This window comes from Spermophilus citellus, assembly GCF_964194105.1.
Source record: "Spermophilus citellus genome assembly, chromosome: 1".
NCBI classification, from domain to species: Eukaryota; Metazoa; Chordata; class Mammalia; order Rodentia; family Sciuridae; genus Spermophilus; species Spermophilus citellus.
Window position 1 is genome coordinate 143191084 of NC_138182.1, and position 27382 is coordinate 143218465.

Genomic DNA, 27382 nt, shown 5'->3' on the forward strand with positions numbered 1-27382 from the left:
TCGATTTTGGGACAAAATTAATGAGAAATCAAGTGCTATCCTGGTGCTATATAACATTATAACATAGCTCAAATATATGATCCAAGCCGGGTGCAGTGACACACGCCTGTAATCCTTGAAGCTCAGGAAGCTGAGGCAGGAGGATCACGAATTTGAAGCCACCCTCAGCAACTTAGTGAGACACTTAGCAACTCAGCAACATCCTAAATAAAATACAAAAAGGATTGGGAATGTGGCCCAGTAGTTAAGCACCTCTAGGTTCAATCCCCAGTACCAGAAAGGGGGGGGGGGGATCCAAAAGCTTGTTTCCAAGTTACTTAAAGGTGCCACAAACAGTTTCAAACTATTTTCAAGTTACTTAAATGAGTCCTAGAACAAACCTCAAGACTATTTGTAGGAATACAAAAATACCTGGCACATACAAAATTCAGTTTCTGGTACCCAGTCAACTATTACCAGACATGGGAAGAAAACTGAAACAAACAAATTCTGAAAAGGAAAACAAATCAAAACTGACTAAATCATCACATGCACAATAGAATTTGTTGAAAAAGACATTTTAAAGTGCGTTATGTATATATATATATCCTATGTGTTCAAGATAATACAAAAGAATAAGCATATAAGAATATACTTAAAAATTAACTACCAAGGATAAAAAAAAAATGTATGAGATAAAAAAAACACACGGGATAAGACTAACAACACAGTAGACATTAGAGAAGAAAAGACTTATAAATTGAAAGACAGCAATAGAAATTAAAGAGGAAAAAATTTTTAAAAGAGACCAAAATAAAAACCAGCTAGAGAGCACATGCCCCAGTAAGCCACTGGATAATTACAGTAATGCTATGAGAAAGGGAGAACAGAAAAAAAAAATTCGAAGAATCATGGAAAAATATTCCACATTTGAAGAAAACACTTAATTCACATACCCAAGAAGCTCAATAAACCTCAATCACAAGAAATAAAATAACCCCAAAATACATTATTAGAAAATTGCTTAAAAAGAGGAATAAAGAGAAATTTGTAAAAGCAGCCAGAGAAAGAAAACAAATTACAAAATGAGGAACAAGAATTAATATTACAACAGACTTGTCAGAAACAATGCAATCTAAAAAACACTGAAGTAACATCTTCAAAGTCCCAAACAGAGGACAGGGAAGAACACAAAACAAAAAAAACCCTATAGACCTAAAATTCTATTTCTAGTCAAAATACCTTTCAAAAACCAAGGCAAAATATTTTTCAGATTAACAAAATCTGAACCAATTAATCACCAGCAGACCTGCTCTTTAAAAAATAAAGTTAAAAGTGTTCATGAGGTGAAAGATAACACCAGATGAAAATCTAGTGGGTCACATGTTGCTTCATTATTGGGATACAATCTAGGAAATATGTCCTTAGGTGATCTCATTGTGCAAACATCATTGAGTATACTTACATAAATTAAGATGGCTATGCTGTCACTAGGCCATATAATTTTACGGGAAAACCCTTGTATATGTGATCAACTGATGCAAAAGTCTTTAATGTGGTGCTTGAACAAATTTAAAAGATAACTGATTACTTAAAGCAATAACATACTACAAGGTTTATAACATGTAGAACTGAAACGTCCCTCTAAAGTCAGGAGGTAAATATGGAGGCATATTGTGTGTAAGATTCTTACACAATATATAAGTTAGTGTATAATTTTAAAGCAGATGACGAATGATTTAAGATGCACACCATAAGCCCCATAACAACTCCCATAATAATAGAAGAATTAATAGCTAATAAGACAACAAAGGAGATAAAAATAACAACTTAAAAGGCAAAAAAGTAGAAAAGGGGATTCAAAGAATGACACAAATTAAAAAGTAACAGCAAGTGGTAGATTTTAAACCTAAGCATATTACATAAAATGTAAATGGTCTAAACACACAAATTAAAAGGGAGAGACTGTCAGACTGTATGAGAAAAGCAAAACACAATTACACGTAGCCTACAAGAAACCCATTTCAAATGTTAAAGATTAATTGCTATATTTTACACCTCCTCCCAGGAATAAGAAAGCACAGGGTTGGGGAGTACTTGCCTATCATTCATGAAATCCTAGATTTTAATCCCCAGTACTGAAAGGGGAAAAAAAAAAAAAAAAGCAAACAACAACAAAAAGGAAGCAATGTGACTAGCAGGTACCACATTCTACACCCAGAAATACTGTTCTGGGTGCCACAGAAGACCATCAGCTTTGAGTATGGCTTCAAAAAGTAAAGTGATCTGCAGAAGGTCCAGACTATAATGCAAATAACCTTGACACTTGCATCACACAATACAGGCAGTAAGAGTGGTGGAAAAAAATCTAGCGGACACCAGGCACAAGCTTCCAAAAGTCCTCTCTCCCAGGAAAGTCACCCAGTAGATGCAATTAATTCCTCCAACATTAAAGTATAACATCTGTGAGGTGTCTAAAAACATAAAAAACAGTGCTCAAGTGTTTATTGGGGAAGGTCTTCCAGATTCCCAGAAGCAGGTGTTCAGCACAAATCATACTGTTTACAAAACCAGTTTGAGAACTGAAAACCATGCTTTTTCAGTTATGAAATGGTGGGAATATTCCTGAAATCAAAATTACCAATGTTCATCTAAAACATCAACCATGGAATAGTCACTAAAAAATTACAATGACAAAAAGACTTGGCCAGGTTAACACTAGCTAGCCTTCACCATCAGATATCCCCAAACTAGCACAATGAGTACATGAATGGAGTGACCAGGCTGACACAAGACTGAGGCCAAGCATGTGTTTAACAGAATGAATTCCCACTTAATCCAGGTCGATCTATCAGCAACAGAGATCAACCATTTGAGCTCCTGATATAACACTATTCTGCAAGAATAACCAGTTACTTAGGAACATGTCCCTCCCATCTCTGAAAATCATTTTGCAGGAATCTCTATTGTCTGGATTTGGGTTTGTCTTTCTTTTCTTGGAGCTTCAACCAAGTCTACAATCAGGGGCTTATGAATACCTGAGCCACAGGAATGAAATCCCATGCAGCAAAATGTCCTACCAGTGGATTCAACTCAGAGCAAAAAGTAAAGGAGGGGTTTGAACCCAAATCCTGAAAGACACAAATCTGAATGCCAAAATCCCAATTGTTGAAAGCCTCAAAGACCAAAATCCCTAAAGTCTAAAATTCCAAAAGATGAAAATTATGAGATATAATTGCAGAAAACAATTTTTAAAAATCTTTAATACATTTGTTTAAATTTTTAAAGAAAATGTGTAAAAATATGACTGAATACTTCATGGGACATTTTACTCAATAAAGTAGGCAATGACATATAGATTTATTGTTTTTCTTTTAGTACTTGGGATTGAACTCAAAATACTCATCACTGAGCTACACCTAAACCTCCTTATTTTTTGAGACAGGCTGGACATGAACTTGAAATCCTCCTGCCTAAGCATCCTAGAACTAGGAAAAGAGGTGTGCACTGTCAACATGCACAGTTTTACAAGGTATACTAAGCACAGTTGCAAATGTGGGTGTAACAGTTATGAGCAGATGAGCCATATTCATAAGAAAAGAGATCAAACAGTAAACTGTTTAATTCGTGTATCAGTATGGCTGGTAATTATGTCCCCCTAGTTTTATAATTATATTCATGTGAAACACCATGACAGACAACCTAAGTCTTCTAATGTATACAATTGAAAAACTGTAATGCTCACCACCATAATCATACACAATTACTCAGAACCAAGATCTCAAGAAGTTTTATTTTTCACAAATGCAGATACTCAAAAAAATATATCTTCACTTACAAAAAGTTTCAACATTTTTGCATACATGCACATGCTTACACAAATCAATGTTGTGATAATATACTTCTATGGAGCCAAATTTGCAAAAAACGGGAAACACATTAGAATTCTGATTAGAATACAATTCAGACTTTCAGCATTGAGAATGTTGTCTTAACAAATTGTAAAAAATACTGCTGACAATTTAAAATAGAAGAAAATTATTTAAAAAGGAAAAAAAACTAAAAGGAAAACTTGATATATGAAGTATATTATAGGGGCAGATTATGGGTACTGTAAGAGCTTACTGACTCTTAACTATCATTATGTTTTTTAAGTATTACATCAGAAGGGAATAGCTGCTTATTTGGGGAGGGGGACACGGCTCTTCTCAGAGAATATTTTCACATTCATTTTCTTCATGGGATTACTCATTCTGAGCTTCTTTTATGATCTGATATATAGCATTTTGAACATGAGCATTCCCTATTACATTTTCCCAAGTTTTACATCATATTGTTTTAGGTAAGTGGAAATCCATTCTACATGTGCTCATATATAGACCACAAATTTGGTGGAAATAATACTGGTAATCATAGAGTAACAATGGTGTCTATCTTCTTTTTTTCAGGAAAACCAAGCTTTAATTCATTAAGAGCTCCTGGAATTTCATCAGCCTTCCAGCACCCTTCCAGGATGCCAGCGGAGACATATTTTTCCCTCACTGCTTCATCAAAGTAGTCCATACACTAATCTGAATTTTCCAGCAAGTGCACTGTGCTAAATGAAAGAAAGAAAAAAACAAAACAACTTTATGGGTAACAGCTTGAAATTAGCTTTTAGAAGCCTCAATTGTACCCAATTTAAAAATCTCTTACTGTAGTTTAGAAATTCAAATGAAATCTATTTTTCTTCTGTGAAGTACACCAAACATTCAAATTAAGCATTATAAAGTGCTTCATTTTTTTCCAGTCATTAATAAACAAGCAGATAAATTCAACTTTCAGATGCAACAGGAGCATAAATTGTAAATATTTAATAAAGAAAAAGAAAGTAGGGACAGTTCTGAAAGTGCCATTCAATAACCAAAGTGAAGTATGTACTAGTTTTTCTGTTAGATTTAGAAGTAAATATGAGGGCTGGGGATGTGGCTCAAGCGGTAGCGCGCTCGCCTCACATGCGTGCGGCCCGGGTTCGATCCTCAGCACCACATACCAACAAAGATGTTGTGTCCGCCGAGAACTAAAAAATAAATATTAAAAATTCAAAAAAAAAAAAAAAAAAAAAAGAAGTAAATATGAAGTCTATCTTCTTCAACAGTCAAATTCCTAACCAAGATTAGTCACGATTTAAATATTTTATAACACTCTATTATTTATCAGCAAGTGTCATTACGTCAGAAGATCACTGAGCTTCTTAAATTCTTTTCATTCTCTGATGAAGCTTTCTGCAAGGCAAACATGGATTACGGGTGAGAGAATAATCTACATAATAATCCATTCTATATGTACTCTCAATCACTCAGATTCAGCTTTTGACCTTTTTCATTTATATTTGGTGGTGCTAGGAATCAAACCTAAAGCCTTGTGCATGCTAGGCAAATGCTCTACCAATGAGCTACATCCCAACCCTCTACCCCCCCCTTTTTTTAATAACCTCTTTTTCCCAATGGGAACTGGGGTGGGGTGGGGATGAAGCTCAGTGGTAGAGTGCTTGCCTAGCATGCACAAGGCCCTGGGTTCAATCGCCAGCACCAAAAACAAAAACCTATTTACAATGAGAAGAACTGGGGTAGCAGGCTTTCAGTATTTTAATCTTTCAAGGTTATGATTTTCAGGATTTTGATCTTTAGGATTTTAATCTTTCAGGATTTCAATATTTGGGATTGTCTTCTTGGATTTATGATGAGTACCAGGGCAGGAGTCAAACCATGACCATTGGACCACTTCAGAAGTAGCTGGCCCCAAAGAATGCTGAAATACTCTTGCAAAGACACAGATGAACTTTAGCTTGAGGACAATAATACAAATGAATGCGTTTTTTTAGGATGTATAATATACTTCAAATCAGAGACCTTCATCTGGTGCTGTACACAGCAGGAAAAATACATGGGCCCAGCAACCAATCAGTAGAAGCAAGGATCACCCACTTATCATTACTCCCAACAAGCCACTAAAGGATTTGGTGCTTCCTATTTCCACAAATCTGGGCTCTGCAGGTTGGGAAGTCAGGGTACAGTGCAATAGTCTCACTGAACTACAAGTTACAGTTGCCACCAGGGTACTTTAAACTCCAGGGCCCAAGAACTGGCAGGCAAGAAGAGTTGCCATTTTGGCTAGGTTAACTAACCCTGTCCAGAAGGTAGAGGTAAGGGCTTTGTCTTTGTTTTTTAATGTAATACTAACAGGAAGAACTATGTGTGGAATCCAGATGATCCACTGTTTATTCCTTTACCTCACTGTATATGTAAATGGATACATGTGGCAACATCAGAAAAGGATATGATTACCAAGGGTTCACACATTCCAGGAAAGGTTTGAGTCATACCATTAGAAAAAAGGTAAGGGCTAGGGACATAGCTCACCTGGTAGAGGCCCTGGGTTCAATCTCTAGCCCCACCAAAACAAAACAAAACAAAACAAAACAAAACAAAACAAAACAAAACAAAACACTGAGACCTGCCTAAGTGATTATCTGAGACTAAAGAGAAAACAAGACACATAGTGGGAGAGAAGGTTTGTGACTCTGTGATCAACCATAACAACAAGGGCTATACTTCTTTCTACTGTCATTTATCTTCTAAATCATTTCTCAGGGAAAAGATTCATGAGGAACCATAGAAAAGTAGTTTCCTGAGCATTGAACCTGTGGAAAAAAGTGTTATCTATATAGTATAAAGTGTAAACCCAAGTGTTCTTGAAAATGTGCTTCTCAGATACCCAACTATAGGGAGTGTTAACTGACCAAATGCCTCTGTTAACTGTGGTGTGAAATTCATTATATTTATATGGGGGCCAACCTTCCCTGAATTACTCCCAAACAATAACTAAGCCTGTAGAGGTACTAGGGCAATCAAGTTCCGGGAGACTCAGAACTACTCAAATAGGTTCAAGGATTTCCCATCTATCTCGCTAAACTTTTACAGAACTGCACTGCAGTCTAAGGCTCTTCTATAGAACTTTGTTTTCCCCTCTCCTTCAAGAGGTTTACATCAGCATCCTGGTCTGACTGCTCTCTTCATTTTTGCTCAGGTATTTCTCTAATACAGGGAATATAGGCATCCCCCTTAATATATAGGCATTCCCCTAATATATCTCTTGCATTTATAATGCTGTATTTACATCTGTTTTTCATAGGACCAGACTAACAAATGTTTTGTAGTATTCTACACATTTAACTCAAATTCAACAATCTGGCTAATAAATTCATTACTCTTTGGTGGGTTCAACCATGGGCTCTGAGAGGCCCCTGAACAAGAGGAGGTGGAGCTCCTACCGGTGGGGAATGGAGAGGATGTAGTTGCTGGCATCCAAGATTGGATCCAGGCCTGGGGCTTCATTTGCCAGAAGGCCCCAGTAGTTCTAAGGGGAGACACCATGGGCCCTGAGTATATCTTCCCCAATCAGAGTGAAGAACTGGGGCCACATCTGGGCCCTACAGGCACTGGGGATTGGAGCATGAAGAAGAGCAGGAGGACAGGCAGGGCTAGCTACTCCTACTAGCCCTTAAACTAATATCCTGAACAAGAGGAGGTGGAGCTCGCACCAGTGGGGAATGGAGAAGATGCAGTTGCTGACATCCAAGATTGGATCCAGGCCCGGGGCTTCATTTGCCAGACCCATCATTGGACAGTGAGGACGAAGATGAGGAGGGAGCTAACGGAAATTGAGCAGCCACAGCTCTATTCCCATGGACCCAGAACACGTAGAGCTGGTGAAAAGAAAGATGGTTAGAGTAAGCCTGCTTGTACCAGGAGTTCCTGCCTGGGCTCAGGAGATATCAGATGACAGGGGGAAGATATGGTAGAAAAAACCATTTGAGCCTGGCAGGCATCTCCTGTTTGGAAATAAATACATTGAGAGCTGCCTCATCTCTCTACATTCCAGGCCAGAACCAATACGGGCCTGAACACATCTCTGGTTGTAACATCCTACCCATCACCCTTTCACATCAAGGCAAAACAGACTTCTGCTCAGAGACCCACATTATTAATTCTGTACATATGGGGACATTAGCCCAAGCCCAAGCCAACTTAATAACATGTATTATTCTGTGGAGAATAAAGCACCCTCTGTACAAGGCAAAAAAATTTTTTTTCAGTTAATTCTCATGATTTGTACATTCTTCTGGATTCTCTACATACAAATAATAACACCTGTGAATAATTACAGTATTATGTCTTCATTCACTATCTATCTCCTTGCCTAATCACATGAACAAAGAATTTCAAAACAATGGCCATATACATTGTCCCTCCATATAGGTTCCACCTTCATGAATTCAACTAATCATGGGATGAAAGTATTTTTAAAAATGCATCTATATATGCGGAGACTTTTTTTGTCATTATTTTAAAAATGATATAGCATAACTACAATTTACATAGCATTTACGTTTTATTTGGTCTATTTTAAGTAATCTAGGAATATTTTATACTATATGGGAGGATATGCAGAGGTGATAAGAAAATACTACAGTTTTATATAAGGGACTTGAACATCCACAAAGTTTGGTTAAAAAATGGTCCTGGAATCAATCCTGTAAGAATACCACAGGATGATCGTACTACAAACATAGCTAGCCCAACCCTTTGAATTAGGAGTCATTATAACCCAGGCAAACATACACAAAGTACCTATCCTATGGTAATATGCTTGTGACTTTTGAAACAAAGACAATTTTGCTTTAGTATCAAACAAGTCCTGCAAACTCTAAAATGCAACGGTTTATGGCTAACAGAATCAGAACTCCTATAACTTGACCTACCAGGTAAAGGTAGGCTAAGCATTAATTAAAAAGCACCAGAATTTTCTGAAATTCTCAGCTAAATTTATGTCATATAATTTCCCCTGTTCTCAAGTCAGAGGATATCTTTGGTTCATCTTTAACAATGCTATAATACTAGGTGCAATGGTGCATCCTTGTAATCCTGGTTACTTTGGAGGCTAAGGCATGAGGACCTCACGTTAGAGGACAGCTTGGGTAATTTAGAAATACCATGCCAATAAATAAATAAATAAATAAATAAACAAACAAACAAACAAAGAAACAGACAAATAAATAAAAAATAAATAAATAAATAGGCCGGGTGCAGCGGTGTAGGTCTGTAATCCCAGGGGCTTGGGAGGCTGAGGCAGGAGGATTGCGAGTTCAAAACAGGGCTGGGGATGTGGCCCAGAGATAAGAGTGCCCAAGTTTAATCCCCGTACCCAAAAGAAAAAAAGGCTGGGAAAGTAGCTCAGTGGTAGAAGGAAGGAAGGAAGGAAGGAAGGAAGGAAGGAAGGAAGGAAGGAAGGAAGGGTACTATGACATGAATATCTGACAAAAACTTGGGAATTAACTTATTAAAAACTGAGTATCATTCACGATTTTGTGTATATGCATGCTTTTTAGTTCTCAGCCTAGAGATTCAAAAAGTTTATCACTTCAGATGCTTCTTCAAATATCTGAAAGTTTGCCCAATTATTTACCTGTAAAATCCTTATTACAGAGAGACAATTTGGCCAAAAGAACTTGCTATTCCCTAGAACATCTATTATGGTATCTACACTGGTATGGATTGAAATATTAGCAATATTCCTATTCAGAGTTGATAAAATTTACCTATAAAGGGTGAGCTAGTAAATATTATAGATTTTGTGTGTGTCAAATGGTTTCTGACACACCTACATAACTCTGCATTTTGCAGCATGAAAACAGCTAAACCATACGTAAATGAATGGGTATGACTGAGTTCCTATAAAACTTTATTCACAAAAAATTGATGGTAGGCTAATTTGGTTCCTAGATGTTATTTGACAACTCCTGAAACATATGTTCAAGACTATCTAACAATTGGGCTGGGGTTATGGCTCAGTGGTAGCCTAGCATGTGTGAGGCACTGAGTTGATCCTTAGAACCATATAAAAATAAATGAATAAATTAAAAAATTATTATATCCATCTACAACTAAAAATATTTAAAAAAAATATCTAACCAATTTAAGCAATGAATGAACTCCTTTTTGGAGAATATTCCACCTTCAAAGGTTTGTCTCTACCATGAAAGCTTAAAAACACCAGTCTCCCCCTGCCCCACAACCTCCCATATAACTTAAGACATGTGAAAATTACTCAAAATGCTATCAGACACATCAATACCAGACTTTGAATGAGAAGCTAATAACTGCAAGAATCAAGAACTGCACAGAATCCAAACTGGCAGCTATTTTGTAGCAGCAGGGTCTGCTACAAATGCAGTGCACAGTATAGGTGGTCAGCAGTGCAAGCTATAGCACCCAATATTCAATGCAGCAGTAGTGTCTTTATCAAATCTGTTAACAAGAAAGAATGGATCGTGATTACCTAGCTCCAACTCTATTTTTCCAATACTCCAAGCAATTTTGTAATTACCCCAAATCTTTTATTGTTGTTATTGTTGGTACTGGGGCTGAACCCAGGGACTCTTGACCACTGAGCCACATCCCCAGCCCTTTTAAAAATTTTTTATTTAGAGAGAAGGTCTAACTGAGTTGCTAGAGCCTCAATAAATTGCTGAGGCTGGCTTTGAACTTGTGATCCTTCTGCCTCAGCCACCTGAGCCACTGGGATTACAGGCAAGTGCCACCACATCAGGCCCAAATCTTTTTTTAATTTTTTTTTTTTAAAGAGAGAGTGAGAGAGGGAGAGAGAGAGAGGAGAGAGAGAGAATTTTAATATTTATTTTTTTTATTTTATCAGCAGACACAACATCTTTGTTTGTATGTGGTGCTGAGGATCGAACCCGGGCCGCACGCACGCCAGGCGAGCGCGCTACCGCTTGAGCCACATCCCCAGCCCCCCAAATCTTTTTAATAAGTTCATTTTCTTTAAAATTGGCCAGAATTAAGTTCTGTTGAATATTAAGTAACAACTTATGACACCTTGAATCAGCACCATCAGCATCACTTGGGAACCTGCCAAAAATGCAAATTCTCACGTCCTACTCCCCGAATTTCTGAGATGGGTCCAATGGTCTGTAGTTAGGAAGCCGTATACGTAGTTATGATATACACTTAAGAACCACAGGTTTATAGGTATGTTCTAGGTCACTCTGGATAATATGTCTGGTAACCTATTAGTAGGGAACAGAAACAAGCACTAGGATGTCTAGTAAATCACAGTCCTTCCAGTATTGCAGAGATTTGAGGGTCACAAACTGCTAAGCCTTCACCAGAGAGACAAAAAAGAACCTCCCAGAACAAGGCAAGCTGATTAATTCTTGCTTGCTTATAAATGTGGGCAATTATGGTATTTTGACGAATACGGTATTTTGTTTACAGAAGACAGCAAGGATCCTGTTGATTGTGTAATGCTAGGCTTAGAAAGGGGAATTGAGGGGCTTTTGTATCAATAACCCGTGAAACAGGCTCGAGGTACTGTATTTTTAGGCTTATGGTATGTCTATTACAGAAAAAGGTCAGTAAAATCTATTACAGAAAGCCTCCTCACTCCCAACAACAGAACCTGGACAGAAGCAGACCAAAAGTCTTATAGATATTTCTTCAGTCCTAAATTTATATGTTAGATTCAAGGGGGGCACTAATCATTTACCTACAGAGCACTTGAAAGCTACTCTATGGAGCCTGAAAAGGGGAAATCATGAGGAAAACAGAAAAATAGCCATCTGGGATATAGTGACATCCCAGATCAGTAACATCTGTTTCTGTAACTGCAACAATAAACACTGAAGAAATTATGCAAGAATATTAGAAGAACAAGTATCAGCTCAAGATTATGTATAAAATAATGAACTCCACCTAGGGAGAAAAAGGAAGGTGAGGAAGTGGTAATGACTGACACCATACAGTCATGCAATGCCTAACAACATTTCAACCAACAGACCACAAGAACAACAGTTGTCCCGTAAGATCATAATGGACATGAAAAAATTTCTATTGCCTAGTCGCCTCCTCATCATAGTAATGTCACAGTGTAATATATTACTCATGTGTCTGTGATGATTCTGGAGTAAACAAACCTGCACTGTCATTGTATAAAAGCATAACACATACAATTACATACAGTAAAAAACATTTGATAATGATGATAATACATGGCTGTTACTGGTGTATGTTCTCATTGTATTGTACTTTTTATTGAGATTATAAAGTGTATTCCTCTCATATTTAAAAAATTAACTGTAAAACAAGACACCATGTTACACTGGCAGCAGCTTCACATTTTGTTTACCACGTATCTTTATGGCATCAAAAGGCTACATCAAGGGCTGGGGACATTGCTCAGTTAGCAGAGTGCTTGCCTCCTATGTACAAGGCCCTGGGTTCAATCCCTAGTACTACCAAAAAAAAAAAGGGGGGGGGGCTACATCAAGTGATTGAGCTCCACTATCTAGGTTTGTGTAAGTATGCTATATGATGTTCACACAAAAAATTATCTAACGAGGCATTTCTCAGAACATGTGCCTGTTGTTAAACAACGCATGACTATACAAATCAGCCATACCTTCTGCCAGTCTTTTTTGTGAGTGAAGGTGGGTAAACTAGCATTCATTGTAGATATATTCTATTTCACTGTTGAATAAAATATTAAATTCATGTTTGCAGAACTGTATATATGAATACTTAGTGAATCTTTTAAACATATTACACTGTCATGCTGTGTCTTAAAGTCTAACATTAGTGAAATTCTTATCTATGGTATGATTAGTTCATCAATAAAACTTTCAATTTAAAAAAATTAATTATCTAAAACCTTCATTAACCAAGATAATTTACCCAGTATTTTTTTCACCTAGAAAATGAGGTGAAAAAGAGACTGGTTTTATAATGTAGCTATGGTTCTATAATGAAAAATTATACTGAAGAATCTTCTCCAAATCATGCGGAAAGCACTCTAACAATGTGGTTAAAAACTTGGCCGGGGGGGAGCCTTGTGACCAAAGAAAAAAAATCTCTTCAATGAAAACTCTAAGACACTAACAAAAGAAACTAAAGTGGACAAAAAGAAATGAAAATATGTGTTTATAGATCAGAAAAATCAATACTGTTAAAATTCCTATTACTATCCAAAGTAATTTCCAGCTTTGACACATATCTATCAAAATACTAATAGCATTCTTCACTGCATTAGAAAACATAATCAAAATTCATAAAGAAGTTTGACAAAACAAAGAAATCAATACTTGAGCCAGGCTCAGTGATGCACACCTATAATACCACCCACTCTGGAGGATGAGGACTGTCAAGTTTGAGGCAGTCTCAAAAGTACAGTGAGACCCCATCTCAAAATGAAAAATAAAAAGGATTGGTGATGTAGCTCACTAGTAGAGCACCATTACAAGAACAAGTAAAACCAAAGCAGAAGGCATTACACTACCTGACTTCAAAATATATTATAAAGCTATAGTATTAACCCATTAAAAACCCAGGTTTCAAATTCTGTGAATATTTCAATGAAATTGATACAGACTCACTAAAAGAAGTTGGAAATCATAATCTATACCTTATCTATTTTTTATATATATGTATGTGTGTATAGGAAATGTAAAGACATATTTTCAAATGCTTTCATCATGCACCTATTATTTTTATCCAAATAATAAAATGCTAAAATAACATTTATTTTGGAAGATATTATAAGTAGTTTTTTTGGTTGCTCAATTTAAATTTCCAAAGTTTCAGTCTACATCATTTCCATCTGAGATAAGAGGACTTAACAAGTTAATACAGTATGGTGAAAGGCACAGCATGATGACAGCTGAGTAAGATTCTCCTGTGATCATCTTCCCACAAATACACCATGTTGAAAGCTTTTCACACACAAAAATATCTTCACAAGAGCTAAGGAAGTCATGTGAAAGATCACAGGGCCTGCTTTTAGTACAGCAAAATGAAAAAAGGTATTGAAAAAGGCAGAAAGAAGAATTGATTACATCACTCCACATCACTCCTCCTCCAACTACAAGCATCCCAGGCATAAGACTAGAAATCTAGTACCGAGCTGAACTACTGGAACTGTATTGGGCCAGGCAACTGATTACTTCTATCACCCCTCCTACAACTTTGGGTAGCAGAGTATAAATTAGACACTACCTGCTGGAAAGCAAGTAATGAAAATAAGCGTAGGACTCTGTCATGGAACTCAATGCCTGGTCTGTCACAATGAGACCAAGTACCTGGCAGAAACTGGCAGCCCTTATGCAGGCCAGAGTTCATAGACAGAGCCCCTAGACTTGCCCCAGCATTGGGCAAAGACTTGTGTTCAGGTGAGACAGACCTGAGTTTCTTTTTTTTTTAATTGGTTGTTCACAACATTACAAAGCTCTTGACATATACATTAGATTGAAGTGGGTTATGAACCCCCAATTTTACCCCAAATGCAGATTGCAGAATCACGTCGGTTACACATCCACAATTTTACATAATGCCCTATTAGTAATTGTTGTATTCTGCTACCTTTCCTATCCCCTACTATCCCCCCTCCCCTCCCCTCTTCTCTCTCTACCACATCTACTGTAATTCATTTCTCTCCTAGTTTATTTTCCCATTCCCCTCACAACCTCTTATATGTAATTTTGTATAGCAATGAGGGTCTCCCTTCATTTCCATGCAATTTCCCTTTTCTCTCCCTTTCCCTCCCATCTCATGTCTCTGTTTAATGTTACTCTTTTCTTCCTACTCTTCCTCCCTGCTCTGTTCATAGTTGCTCTCATTATATCAAAGAAGACATTTGGTATTTGTTTTTTAGGGATTGGCTAGCTTCACTAAGCATAATCTGCTCTAGTGCCATCCATTTCCCTGAAAATTCTATGATTTTGTCATTTTTATTGCTGCATAATACTCCATTGTGTATAGATGCCACATTTTTTTTATCCATTCATCTATTGAAGGGCATCTGGGTTGGTTCCACAGTCTAGCTATTGTGAATTGTGCTGCTATGAACATCGATGTGGCAGTATCCCTGTAGCATGCTCTTTTAAGGTCTTCAGGGAATAGTCCGAGAAGGGCAATAGCAGGGTCAAATGGTGGTTCCATTCCCAGCTTTCCCAGGAATCTCCAAACTGCTTTCCAAATTGGCCGCACCAATTTCCAGTCCCACCAGCAATGTACAAGTGTACCCTTTTCTCCACATCCTCGCCAGCACTTGTTGTTGTTTGACTTCATAGTGGCTGCCAATCTTACTGGAGTGAGATGGTATCTTAGGGTGGTTTTGATTTGCATTTCTCTGACTGCTAGAGATGGTGAGCATTTTTTCATGTACTTGTTGATTGATTGTATGTCCTCCTCTGAGAAGTGTCTGTTCAGGTCCTTGGCCCATTTGTTGATTGGGTTATTTGTTATCTTATTGTCTAATTTTTTGAGTTCTTTGTATACTCTGGATATTAGGGCTCTATCTGAAGTGTGAGGAGTAAAAATTTGTTCCCAGGATGTAGGCTCCCTATTTACCTCTCTTATTGTTTCTCTTGCTGAGAAAAAACTTTTAAGTTTAAGTAAGTCCCATTTGTTGATTCTTGTTATTAACTCTTGTGCTATGGGTGTCCTATTAAGGAATTTGGAGCCCGACCCCACAATCTGTAGATCGGAGCCAACTTTTTCTTCTATCAGACGCAGAGTCTCTGATTTGATATCAAGCTCCTTGATCCATTTTGAATTAACTTTTGTGCATGGCGAGAGAAAGGGATTCAGTTTCATTTTGTTGCATATGGATTTCCAGTTTTCCCAACACCATTTGTTGAAGATGCTATCCTTCCTCCATTGCATGCTTTTAGCCCCTTTATCAAATATAAGATAGTTGTAACTTTGTGGATTAGTTTCTGTGTCCTCTATTCTATACCATTGGTCCACCCGCCTGTTTTGGTACCAGTACCATGCTGTTTTTGTCACTATTGCTCTGTAATATAGTTTGAAATCTGGTATCGCTATACCGCCTGATTCACACTTCCTGCTTAGAATTGCTTTTGCTATTCTGGGTCTTTTATTTTGTCATATGAATTTCATGATTGCTTTATCTATTTCTACAAGAAATGCCGTTGGGATTTTGATTGGCATTGCATTAAACCTATAGAGAACTTTTGGTAATATCGCCATTTTGATGATGTTAGTTCTGCCTATCCATGAACAGGGTATATTTTTCCATCTTCGAAGATCTTCTTCTACTTCTCTCTTTAGGGTTCTGTAGTTTTCATTGTATAAATGTTTCACCTCTTTTGTTAGGTTGATTCCCAAGTATTTTATTTTTTTTGAGGATATTGTGAATGGAGTGTTTTTCCTCATTTCCGTTTCAGAAGTTTTGCCGCTGATATACAGAAATGCCTTTGATTTATGTGTGTTGATTTTGTCTCCTGCCACGTTGCTGAATTCATTTATTAGTTCTAGTAGTTTCTTTGTAGACCCTTTTGGGTCTTCTAGGTATAGAATCATGTCATCTGCAAATAGTGATAATTTAAGTTCTTCTTTTCCAATTTTTATGCCTTTAATTTCTTTCGTCTGTCTAATTGCTCTGGCCAGTGTTTCGAGAACTATATTGAATAGAAGTGGTGATAGAGGGCACCCCTGTCTTGTTCCTGATTTTAGAGGGAATGCCTTCAACTTTTGTCCATTCAGAATGATGCTAGCCTGAGGCTTAGCATAGATAGCTTTTACAATGTCAAGGTAAGTTCCTGTTATCCCTAGTTTTTCTAATGTTTTGAACATAAAGGGATGCTGTACTTTGTCGAATGCTTTCTCTGCATCTATCGAGATGATCATATGGTTCTTATCTTTAAATCTATTGATGTGGTGAATAACATTTATTGATTTCCGTATATTGAACCATCCTTGCATCCCAGGGATGAATCCTACTTGATCATGGTGCACAATTTTTTTGATGTGTTTTTGTATTCGATTCGCCAGAATTTTATTGAGGATTTTTGCATCTAGGTTCATTAGAGATATTGGTCTGTAGTTTTCTTTCTTTGAGGTGTCTTTGTCTGGTTTCGGAATCAGGGTGATGTTGGCCTCATAGAATGAATTTGGAAGAGCTCCCTCCTTTTCTATTTCCTGAAATAACTTGAAAAGTATTGGTATTAATTCTTCTTTAAAGGTTTTGTAAAACTCCGCTGTATACCCATCCGGTCCTGGGCTTTTCTTGGTTGGTAGTTTTTGATGGCTTCTTCAATTTATTCCATTGATATTGGTCTGTTCAAATTGTGTGTATCCTCCTGACTCAGTCTGGGCAAATCATATGACTTAAGAAATTTATCGATGTCTTCACTATCTTCTATTTTATTGGAATATAGGTTTTCAAAATAATTTCTAATTGTCGTCTGTATTTCTGTAGCATCTGTTGTGATATTGCCCTTTTCATCCCGTATGTTAGTAATTTGAGTTCTCTCTCTTCTTCTCTTCGTTAGCGTGGCTAAAGGTCTGTCGATCTTATTTATTTTTTCGAAGAACCAACTTTTAGTTTTGTTAATTTTTTCAATAGTTTCTTTTGTTTCAATTTCATTGATTTCTGCTCTGATTTTAATTATTTCTTGCCTTCTGCTACATTTGCTGTTGTTTTGCTCTTCCTTTTCTAGGGCTTTGAGATGAAGTGTGAGCTCATTTATTTGTTGGTTTTTTCTTTTTTTGAGGAATGACCACCAGGCGATGAATTTTCCTCTTAAAACTGCTTTCATTGTGTCCCATAGATTCCAATATGTTGTGTCTGTATTTTCATTTATCTCTAAGAATTTTTTGATTTCCTCCTTTATGTCTTCTGTAACCCATTGATCATTCAGTAACATATTGTTCATTTTCCATGTGATGTAGGATTTTTCCTTCCTTCTTTTATCATTGGTTTCCAGTTTCATTCCATTATGATCAGATAAAATGCATGGTATTATCTCCACCCCTTTATATTTACTGAGGGTTGCCCTGTGGCATCATATATGGTCTATTTTTGAGAAGGATCCATGTGCTGCTGAGCAAAAAGTATATCCATTTGATGATGGTTGATATATTCTATATATGTCAGTTAAGTCTAGGTTATTGATTGTGGTATTGAGTTCTATAGTTTCTTTATTCAACTTTTGTTTGGAGGATCTGTCCAATGGTGAGAGAGGTGTGTTGAAGTCTCCCATAATTATTGTGTTGTGGTCTATTTGATTCTTGAATTTGAGGAGAATTTGTTTTATGAATGTCGCAGCACCATTATTTGGTGCGTAAATATTGATAATTGTTATGTCTTGTTGGTGAATGGTTCCTTTTAACAGTATATAATGACCTTCTTTATCCCTTTTGATTAACTTAGTCTTGAAGTCGATTTTATTCGATATGAGGATGGCCACCCCTGCTTGCTTACGAGGACCGTGTGCGTGGTATATTTTTTCCCATCCTTTCACCTTCAGCCTGTGTATGTCTTTTCCAATCAGATGTGTCTCATAGAGGCAGCATATTGTTGGATTTGTTTTTTTAATCCATGATACCAGCCTATGTCGCTTTATTGGAGAGTTTAAGCTATTAACATTCAGAGTTACTATTGATATATGGTTTGAACTTCCATCCATGTTTGATTGTTTATCCTTTTTTAAAAAAAATTTAGTTTGTTTCTCCATGATTATCTTTCCCCTCGCCCTCTGTCTTTACTGAGGCACTTCCCACTGATGGTTTTGGTTATTGTTTTTCATTTCTTCCTCGTGTAGTGTTTTGCTCAAAATGCTTTGCAATGCTGATTTTCTGGCTGCAAATTCTTTTAACTTTTGTTTATCATGAAAGATTTTTATTTCGTTGTCATACCTGAAGCTTAATTTTGCTGGATACAGTATTCTTGGTTGGCATCCATTGTCTTTCAGTGTTTGAAATACATTGTTCCATGACCTTCTTGCTTTCAGTGTCTGTGATGAAAAATCCGTTGTTAACCTTATTGGTTTACCCCTGAATGTAATCTGTCTCCTTTCTCTTGTTGCTTTTAATATTTTCTCTTTGTTCTGTATATTGGATATCTTCATAACAATGTGTCTTGGCGTTGGTCTACTGTGATTTTGTGTGCTCGGTGTCCTGTATGCATCTTCAATTTGTATATCTGTTTCCTTTTTTATTTCTGGAAAGTTTTCTGTAATTATTTCAATCAGCAGGTTACTCATTCCCTTGGTTTGAATCTCTGTACCTTCTTCTATCCCGATGACTCGTAAGTTTGGTTTTTTTATGTTATCCCATAACTCTTGGATGTTTTTCTCGTGATTTTTTACCAGCCTTTCTGAGTTGGCTAGACTCTTTTCAAGATGATATATTTTGTCTTCATTATCTGACGTTCTGGCTTCTACTTGCTCCACTCTGTTAGTGATACTCTCAATTGAGTTTTTAATTTGGTTTATCGTTTCCTTCATTTCTAGAATTATTGTTTGATTATTTTTTATAATCTCTCTCCTGATAAAGATGCTTAACTACTTCTTTTATCTGTTTATGTAATTCATTCTCAATGTGTTCTTTCGCTGCTTGTATTTGCTGTCTTGTATCCTCTTTAAGGTTCCATTCCATCTGTCTAAGGTGTTCCTTGAGTTCTTTATATGACCATTTTTCTGATGACTCTAGGTCCTCCTGAATATTTAGGCTGTCCTGCATTGTTTGTACTCCTTTTCTTCCTTGCTTTTTGAAGCTGCTCATGTTACTTCTTGTTCTGTTTGACTGCTGAGTTACTGTTTACTCATATAAATTTATTAGATGCTTGGGAGGAAAGGTATGAGAAGGGAAGGGAAGAAGTCACTGTAGCCGCAGGTTTCAATGAAGTTATCTCCTCCGCCGCAGTCTGATGACCCAGACTTCACTCCTGTAAGAATGGCCATTTTCAAAAAAAAGCAGAAGATAGCAACTACTGAAAAGAATGTAGAAAAAGGGAACCCTTGTACACTGTTAGTTGGAATGTATATTAGTATAGCCATTATGAAAGAAGAATACAGAGGTTCCTCGAAAAATTAAAAGAAGTAGTACCATAAGAGCCAGCAATCCCACTACTGGGTATATTAACTACTTCCCCCACCTCCGCCAGAAAAAATGAAATCAGTCTATTGAAGAAACATTTGTATTCCCATGTTTATTGTAGCACTGGCTATTTTTCACGAAAGCCAAGAAATGGAGACAACCAAAGTGTTTACCAAATGATAAATGGATAAACACATTGTGGTATATGTACACAGGGAATAGTATTAAGCTATTCAAAGGATGAAATCCTATCATTTACAACAATATAGATGGAACTGGGGATCATTATGTTAAATGAAATAATTCAGGCACTGAAAGACAAGCACCATATGATCTTTTTTACATTTGGAATTGTAAAAAGTTGGTCACATAACTTGAGAAAATGGTGATTACCAGAGGCTGGGGAAAACAGAAGGTAAGCAGAAAAGCAGAAAGGTTGATCAATGGGTACAAAGTTACTTAGTAGTAAGACATTCTGGTATTCTATTGTACAGGAGGTTAAAGACAGGTAATAATAATATACTGTATAGTTTTTATAAAGCTGTGAGAAAGAATTTTCAAAGTTTTTACCATAGAGAAATAATAAATATTTGAGCAGATAGTATTTACTCTTGTTAGAACATTACATAATGTATACATGTACCAAAATATCACATGAAACCCCATATTTATAATTTTTATGTATCCATTTAAACATTCAAAACAATCTTAGATTCCATAATGAGAAGATATCATCCCATAATATACATATGTACAATTTTTATGTGTCAATAAACAAAACACAAAACAAATTTATTACCTGTACAATAAGAATGATAAAATATTTTTGGACATACAATTTAAAAATGCTTATTAAATGTATAGCACAGTGACTATTATAAAACTACAAACTAAGGGTCAATTTACATTCTTAAGACTAGTAAAACTATTTTACCTTATAGATGCAAACAGTTTTCCCAAGTTAACAAGACATATATTAAACACAGAATTTCATTCCATTGGTTTTCTTAGTCATCAAGGTATAAATTCAGGAGTACAGAACTACAATGACCACACCCAGAGCCCAGATACTGGATTCTTTCTTTTGGTACTAGGGATTAAACCCAGGGGCGCTTAACCACTGAGCTACATCCCCAGCCCTTTTTAACATTTTATTTAGAGACAGGGTCATGCTGAGTTGCTTAGGGCCTCACTAAGTTGCTGAGGCTGGCTTTGAACTTACTATTTTCCAGCCTCAGCCTTCAGAGCCACTTGGATTACAGGCATGTATACCACCACGCCTGGCTCCAGATACTGGTTTCTAAATATATTTCCTCTAAAGGGGAACGAGGTTTCTTTGGATAAATGGCTGATTTTAGTTCTAAAACAAGGAACTTATAAGCCTAGAACATATTTTTATGAAAAAAAAAGCAAGAAAGTAATTAAAACACTAGGTGATCATGTCAAAAAGACAGAGAAGTTGACTTTGGCATAGGCTCCCACTACCTAAATGTGGGTCAATTTAACAAAACTAAATTCATAGTGATTAAAAAAAAAAAAAAAAAAAAAAAACAAAGAGGAAGGAGAGAGGATGGTGGAGAAAGCTCTCTTACACTGAAAACATCTAATAAATGTAGAATACAGAATCAGAGAATTATCATTTTGTAACAGCAAAGTAATAGTTAATTTAGGTACAATTAAATGCTAAAACATTCACACAGTCTCAAAGTAGAATGATTTAGAAATTACAGCATTTGTCAGTTTCAGTGGCACACCCCATCCACTTGTGAGGCAGGAGATTTAAAAGTTCCAGGCCACCCTCAGCAACTTAGGCTGTTTCAAATTAAAAAGCAAAAAAGATTGAAAATGTAGCTCAGTGGTAAAGTGCCCCTAGGTTCAATCCCCAGCACTAAAAATAAATGAATGAATGAATGAATGAATGAATGAATAAATAATTACAGCATGACTTTACCCTTTACAACAGAGATGCAAATTATCAATTTAATATCCCCAATAATGAAAATAACTAATAATATATGACCCTTGATGGGGCAAATATGGAAAGGACAGGATATCATCTATCTATGTACTTTCTTAAGAAAATTATTTAACCTGAATCTAATCATGAGAAAACAACCACAGGAATCCAAATTATGATAAATTTTCAGACAGCTGGCCAGACACGTGTAAACTGCCTTGTTCATGATAGTGGGGTTGGGGGATGGCAAATGGACAGGACACGACACTATTTGACTTTATACATTTCTTATCTCATCGTAAACCTGAACTTTTAATTTACAGATTAATACACAATGCTTAACTACATAACTAAAAATTAATTTTTATTAATAAAAACTCCCTCCCTAACATTAAAAAATTATACCTTGAAATTATAATTATTATTAAAGTCCCAAATGATATACATTAACTTCAGGACTCCAATAATTATCCACTAAAATTCCAATATATCAAAAAAAGCAGGCATCCTGTTATTTATAAATTCACAGTGCTGTCTTAAGTTCACATTCCTGATGCTACCACCCGCTGTACTTCAATAACTGAAGTCACCCAAGACTTTTCCCCATGCTTTTTCAATCCTCTCTCCTTACATTCTATATAGCATTTTACTGCCATTGCATTCATCATCCATTCACATCCCCATCCTAAAAGACCCTGTCCCTTCTGTAATATGGTTCTCTCTGGGTCCTTGTCCTCATGAGAATTATTTAGCAAGGATGACAAGCAAAGATTATAAAATCAGACTGCCTAGGCTTGAATTTCTCCACTGCTTCCTAGCTATAGTACCTTTGGCAAGTTCATCTTTCCATAATTCTACTTCCCCAGGTGTAAAACGTGGGTGTAATAGCTTCTTTCAGAGGGCTTTTTGAAGGATAAAGTAGGTAAACTTTTCATAACAGTGATAGGCATCCAATAAATCCTAAACAGCTTACAAGTCTCAGGTACTTCTTTTGCTATACAGTGCCTTTCTGCTCCTTCTAAATGTCCGTTACAGGCACCTTGTTTTGTGTGTGTTTTTAAATATCTTTTTAGTTGTAGATGGACACAATACCTTTATTTTATTTATTTATTTTTATGTGGTGCTGAGGATCGAACCCAATGCCTCATACATGTGAGACAAGCACTCTGCCCCTGAGCCACAATCCCAGCCTGCTTCTTGGTTTTTTTCCCCCTCCTTCTTCTTATTCCCTTAAATCTTTATTATAAAGTTTATGTTTCCAGAATTATTACATCTACCCTTATTTCACTGGAGATTCTCTAGCCTAAGGAGTATTCTCCATTATACATAGCTTTAATTACTATTATGTATGCTTAGGATGTCCCTATTTGTATTGCTAGCCCAGAGTTCTCTAGTAAACTACTGGAAACTAACACTTTCACCTGACTGATCCATCCTTATCTAAAGTGCAATATATTTAAGACAAAAATCACTATCAATTCCATGAAAACAGTATTACCTTCAATAGCCCTAGTAAGAAATCTGTCAATTCTAACTTCTGAATATCTCTGTTTAGCATTCCAAATGAGTCTAAGGACTCATTAATACTCACAGGATAACTGAAAATTGTCTTCTGGACTCTAGTCTGGGGCTCTATAATCTATTCTTCATACTGCTGCCAGAATAATCTTTCTAAATGCCAAATCCAAACTCTTTAATAAAGAAAATACAGCCTTTCATGATCTTGATCCTGACCATTCCTCTGGCCTCATCTTACTACTCATTAATGTCCCAATGTTCTAGAAGTACAGACAACTTGCATGTACATGCTGTATGTGCTCATTTTGTGGCCTTTGCACATGAAGTTCCTCATTAAGAAACACTTATCACCTAAATTTTTGCATATTCTAACTTCAAATCAGGATCCTGTTTCCAAAACAACTTGAATGGCACCTTCCTAACCTCTCATCCCCAAAAGTCTTCCTATAAACTCTAGAGTACCTAGTATTTGTAATTATCACTGTACTTAAACAGGTTATATATTATTAACTATTTGTGGACTTATCTATCTCCTTGAGGACCTGATGAAAGAACTGTCTTTAACCTTCTATTACTGGCACTAAAAACAGTGCTTAAAAAATATTTATTGTACAATGTTCATTAGCCAGCCTTCCTTCAAAAAAAAAAAAAAAAAAAAAAGGTGTGTATTCAAGTATTCAATGTTCCTCACAGTAATTTAACCAGCCGATAAATAATCAGAACTTCAGGCCTAAGATACTCATGGACATTTTTCTTCTGTGATGGAGCCTTCTCGTATTAGCTGAATGGTTTTAAGAAGCCAAACTAAATAGGCTACCATGTATCCTCTGAAAACAAAGTGTAAGTTAAAAAACATAATATTAAAGATCACATATTAAGCACACCTATTTTCATTTTACATAAAATTTAAGAATCAAAAACTTCCCCTAAAGCCGGGTGCAGTGGTGCATGCCTGTAATCTCAGTGACTTGGGAGGCTGAGGCCCTAAGCAATTTAGTGAGACCCTGTCTCAAAATGAAAAGGGTTGGGTATATGGTTCAGTGGTTAAGCACCCCGAGTTCAATCCCCAGTAACAAAAAACAAACAAAAACTCCACAAAAAAAATAAACACCTTTCACTAAATTAACACAGGCACCTTTAAAGTACAGTTGTTTTCTATCATATCTGGGGAATTGGTTCCAGGACCCCTTTCAGATATAAAAATCTACAGATGTTCAAGTGCCTTATATAAAATGGTATAGTATTGGCACATAATCTAAGCACATCCTTCTGTATACTTTATTCCCAACTGACAGAGTCTGGCTATGTTGCTCAGGCTGGTCTTGAACTTCTGGGCTCAAAAGATCCTCCTGTCTCAGCAGCCTCAGTGCCAGGGACAAAAAAGGGGAGCACACCCATGAAGGGTTTCTCCCATATACTTCAAATCCTCTCTAGATTACCTATAATATCTCATAAAATGTTATATAGTTGTTATATTATATCATTTAGGAATAATGACAATGGAAAGAAAGGAGTCTGTACATGTTCAGTTCAGACATAACTTTTCCCCCAGAATATTTTCTTTCTTTTTGAGGTGTTGGGGATTCAACTTAGCAAGCACTCTATTGTGAGATAAACCCCTAGTCCTATCCCTGAATATTTCCATCTGGGGTTGGTTGAATCCATCAATGTGAAACTTGTGAATATAAATGGCCAATGTACTTCACTTAGCACAATCAAGACTAAATAAAAGGCATCATTTCTATACTGACATCTATGTAGATGCTTAAAATTCAAAGTTTAAAAGGTAGACTAAAACTCATTGTTTCAATAAAGAGAAGGACAGGGCTGAGGAAGTCACTGATGAGTCATGTAGCATTAAGACATCTTACCTCTCTAGAGTTCAGTTCCTTTATCTGTGTAAATCTCTTTTCACAGGTTGACCCCACCAGCTAAAGTATTACTGGAAGTGCTATATAAGTGTTCACAAATACCTGCCAGGCAGTGCAATTTCCACTATGTATTAAGACTGGTCCAAGATAAAGCCAAATGATAACCACAATGTTAGAGCTTACACTCATTCCTCCTTCCCTTTCAAAGACAAGAATTTTATCATGTGGCCCTCTTTCACCAGTTCTATTCAACAAAGTTCTTGAAACACTAGCCACAGCAATTAGATGAAAGAAATTAAAGGCATAAATATAGGAAAAGAAGAACTTAAACTAGCACTATTTGCTGATGATATGATCCTATACTTAGCAGACCCAAAAAGTTCTACCAAGAAACTAGAACTAGTAAATGAATTCAGAAAAGTGGCAGGATATAAAATCAACACCCATATATCAAAGGCATTCCCGTATATCAGTGACAAATCCTCTGAAATGGAAATGAGGAAAACTACCCCATTCACAATATCCTCAAAACAAAACAAAACAAAACAAAAAAACTTGGGAATCAACTTAACCAAAGAGGTGAAAGATCTTTACAATGAAAACTATAGAACCCTAAAGAGAGAAATAGAAGAAGACCTTAGAAGATGGAAAAATATACCTTGCTCATGGATAGGCAGAATTAATATTATTAAAATGGCCACGTTACCAAAAGCACTCTACAGATTCAACACGATTCCAATCAAAATCCCAAAGGCATTCCTCACAGAAATAGAAAAAGCAATTATGAAATTCATCTGGAAAAATAAGAGACTCAGAATAGCTAAAGCAATTCTAAGCAGGAAGAGTGAAACAATTGGTATCATTATACCAGATCTTAAACTATACTACAGAGCAATAGTAACAAAAACAGCATGGTACTAGCACCAAAACAGGCTGGTAGACCAATGGTACAGAATAGAGGACATAGAGACCAACCCACAAAATTACAACTATCTTATATTAGACAAAGGTGATAAAAGCATGCAATGGAGAAAGGATAGCATCTTCAACAAATGGTGCTGGGAGAACTGGAAATCCATATGCAACAAAATGAAATTGAATCCCTCTCTCTCAACATGCATAAATGTTAACTCAAAATGGATCAACTATCTAGAAATCATACACCAAAGACTCTGTGTCTAATAGAAGAAAAAGTAGGCCCTAATCTCCATCACGTGGAGTTAGGCCCCAAGTTCCTTAATAAGACTCCTATAGCACAAGAATTAAAACCAAGAATCAACAAATGGAACGAATTCAAACTAAAAAGTTTTTTTCTCAGCAAGAGAAATAATATGTGAAGTGAATAGGGAGCCTACATCCTGGGAACAAATTTTTACCCCTCACACATCAGAGCTCTAATCTCTAGGATATACAAAGAACTCAAAAAGTTAAACAAAAAAACAAATAACCCAATCAACAAATGAGCCAAGGACCTGAACAGACACTTCTCAGAAGAGGATATACAGTCAACAAATACACGAAAAAATGCTCACCATCGCTAGCAAATTAAAACTACTCTAAGATACCATCTCACTCCAGTAAGAATGGCAGCCATTATGAAGTCAAACAACAACAATTGCTGGCGAGGATTGGGGAGGGGGGTACACTCATACATTGTTGGTGGGACTGCAAATTGGTGCAGCCAATTTGGAAAGCAGTATGGAGATTCCTTGGAAAACTGGGAATGGAACCACCATTTGACCCAGTTATTCCTCTTCTCGGACTATACTCAAAAGACCAAAAAACCGAATACTACAGGGACACAGCCACATCAATGTTTATAGAAGCACAATTCACAATAGCTAGACTATGGAGGCAACCTAGATGCCCTTCAATGGATGAATGGATAAAAAAATGTGGCATTTATACACAGTGGAATATTACTCAGCACTAAAAAAATGACAAGATCATGGCATTTGCAGGGAAATGGATGGCATAAAAGCAGATTATACTAAGTGAAGTTAGCCAATCCCTAAAAAACAAATGTCAAATGTCTTCTCTGATATAAGGGAGATGACTCAAAATGGGTAGGGAGGAAGAGCATGAGAAGAAAATTACCTCTA

The 27382-nt window shown here is 36.5% G+C and overlaps 1 protein-coding gene and 1 pseudogene across 8 annotated transcripts in view; one reads left to right on the plus strand and one right to left on the minus strand.

Annotated features, from left to right (window-relative positions):
- RAPGEF6 (Rap guanine nucleotide exchange factor 6) overlaps window positions 1-27382 on the minus strand; it is a 213992-nt gene that overhangs the window by 173997 nt on the left and 12613 nt on the right. The window lies entirely within an intron of this gene.
- On the plus strand, window positions 6267-7866 carry LOC308652382 (male-enhanced antigen 1-like; annotated as a pseudogene). The gene is made up of 2 exons: window positions 6267-6356; window positions 7261-7866. The product of its transcript is annotated as a male-enhanced antigen 1-like (transcript).